Source organism: Falco rusticolus, chromosome 17, assembly GCF_015220075.1.
Source record: "Falco rusticolus isolate bFalRus1 chromosome 17, bFalRus1.pri, whole genome shotgun sequence".
In the NCBI taxonomy this organism is placed as follows: Eukaryota; Metazoa; Chordata; class Aves; order Falconiformes; family Falconidae; genus Falco; species Falco rusticolus.
This window is the reverse complement of record NC_051203.1, coordinates 7,065,972-7,068,841: the sequence shown is the minus strand read 5'-3', so window position 1 is coordinate 7,068,841 and position 2,870 is coordinate 7,065,972.

Here is a 2,870-nt window from a genome sequence, read left to right as displayed (position 1 = left end):
CCGCCGCGCCGCTCCGCGCCCCTCGGCCGCCCGCGCCAGACTGAGCCAGCCGAGCCCCGAGCCGGCCAGGCGGGCCGAGCGCCGAGCCCGCCCACGTGACCGCGCACGCCGCCGTCGTGACGCGTGCGGCCCGGAAGCGGCGGTCGGGGGGAGCTCAGCCCGGGCCGCGGAGACCGCCCCAGGCCCGGCGCCCCCTGACCCGGCACGGGCCCAGCGGAGCGGGGGGGCGGCCCGGGGGTCCTTGCCCGTAAACCCCCGGAGCGGGCTGTACGCTGCCGCCGGGCCTGGGGCTCCCCAGCAGCCGGCGCCCGGTAGCCCAGCACGGAACGGGCCGCGGCTGCCGGAGCCCCCCGTGGGCCGAGGCAGCGCCCGGCGGGGCCGGATCATCCTCTCGGCCGCCAGGCGCTTCCACGAAGCACCTGGCGAGTCACACCAGCATCACCCCCCAGAGCTCCGTCTCCAGCGGCTTTTATTCAGCCCCTTTCAGAGTCAGCACACCGGAGGGGTTTCTTGGGTTTACTTCAGAAGCTCACAGTCTTTTAAAAAACTATGTTTACAAATACTCCTGCCCAAATCTCAAACCTTCACAGCTTCCTGTTTACTCTTATGTGAACAAGCGTGAACAGGAACCTTCTAAGGAGTGTAAATAATCAGGGATAGCAGTTTGCACCCGGGTGGAGACAATCAGAACAAAAGAAAATGCAATAAAAAAAAAGAAAATCCCGTGATCTCGCAATCCATTGTGTGCTGCTTGAGTTAGACCCTTGTAGGCAGAGACAGGAATAAGGTGAAAGAAGGAGACCACACCAGCCTAGCAAAAGCCACCACGCATGGCCATCTCGAGCATTTTGAGGCTGTTGGAAACCTGCTCCCATAACTCTGGGGCGTTCATTAACTGGGCACAGCAATGCTGAGCTGGCAAAAACAGGTCTCCACAGCCCGGAATGTCACGGCGCATCTAATAACTTCGCTTCCCCCAAGGGCATGACAGGACTTTTGGTCCTCAGAGAAAAAGCACCGAGTTCCAGCACTAAGCAGACTGCATTGATCAGGGATGGTCGAATGTTCATCGTTAAAAAGTACCAAGTAACGTCCGCTACACATAAAAACGCAAGAACAGAAGTACTATTCTACAGTTCCTTCTGAAATGCAGAAGGAAGTTGGCCCTCCAAGACCCCTGAGAGATGCAGGCACATGCTAAAATGCAAATCTGGGAATGCACACTGACAGAACCTTCCTCGTGGTGTTCACTATTACAAAAGCGCCTCTCTGAACCGTCCTCAGGGCCACTGTCAGATCCCTGGGGGAGGGAGAGGGCTCGGGGTGTGCTGAGGTGGTTTGCTGCCTTGCAGAAACTTAAGCACAGCTTTTTTGTGTGAGTGCTGGGCAACTCTAACTGCAGCCATGATTTGAGGCACAAAATAACATTGCACTGGACAGTGAGACAAGCAGCTGTCAGCAGACAAGTGCTAACGGGACATTACTGCTCTTTTGTGGAAAAGCCTACAAGTAAGGTGTCTGTGTGTGCTTCAGATTCCAGAAATAACATTTCCCACTTTCTTCCTCCAGCAAAATACTGTTCAGAAGCTCACCCCTCTCTACTATCCGCTAAAGGAGGGTCTCAGTCCTGCACGGAGGACTTGGGGGCTGCAGTTCTCTTGGCCCTATTTTCTTCAGGCTGACAGTGAACTCCAAAGTGAGAGAGCATCGAACATGCTTCAGTGAGGGCTTGGCTCAGAGCCCCTTGAAACCTGAGGGAGCCTGACAGTCTGTGCCCTGGGCTCACTGTGGAACTCATGCCCTGCAAGAAGCAGGGGAACCCACCTCCACAGGCTCTCCCTCCTCCTCCCTCATGTAATTCTATGGCTCCTGCCTGTTGGGGTGAGGAGTATGGCTCCCCAGATGGCCTGAGTCCCACACTCCACCATTTAATGGTAGCAACACTTAGAAAGCAATCATCAGGTCAGCGCCATGTGCTGCTCCATGCTGCACATCTGCCACAAGCAGAACACACACACAAAACGAAACTACTCTCACCTTCTCGGGCACCAGCTCACGAATTCCCAGACTGCCTGAGTCAGGGCCAAGAGGCTTGCTGTCAAGTAAGGTCCATCTCGAATGATTTACTGCATGCTCATGTCCGCTTCTGCTGAGGCTGGCATTTGTCCAAGTACAAAGTGACAGCAAGGAAAACTTGGGCACGGTAGCAACCTTAGCAAAAGAGCCCAAACGTAGCAGAAGGAACCACAAATGCACACAGAATACCCACAGCCAGCCTTCACTTGAACAAGGCACCTCACATGATTATCAGGGTGACTCCACCTTTTCTACACTTTTTCAGAGGGCTCCACAAAAAAACATAAAGCCAGAAATTCTAGGCTTGATGTTCATGTGGAATAAATCCAGCTTTTCTTGGTGAAGCAGAAGATTCCTCCATTACACAGTTCTTTTTATCTAGAAAATAAAAACCTATGCTGCAGAAACGGACAGCAGCTCTGCAGCAGAAAGTTGTCCTGAGAGCTTTAGCTTTGTAGTGTGGGAAGCAGAGTGCTCTAGGGTGTTCCCTACAAAATTGCACTATACACTCATTTGCTGTGAAGCACATGAACTAGGTTAAGTTTTACCTCAGTCTCTTGGCAGCAACCTAAACTTAGAGTAGTTCTCCTCCTCTCCACAGCATAAGCAGGGTACCCCTTCTCGGGTTTCTACTCTGTTTTAGAGAAGCTACATCCAACTAAACTGTTTCATAGTAGAGCAACTAGACTTTCACCGGCAACTGTGTGAAAGGAGATCAGCAGGCAGCCCTGCTCCCAGAACCAGCTTCTTAAAAAAGGTGCTGAAAACTTGCCAAAAGGAACTCAGCTCATTCC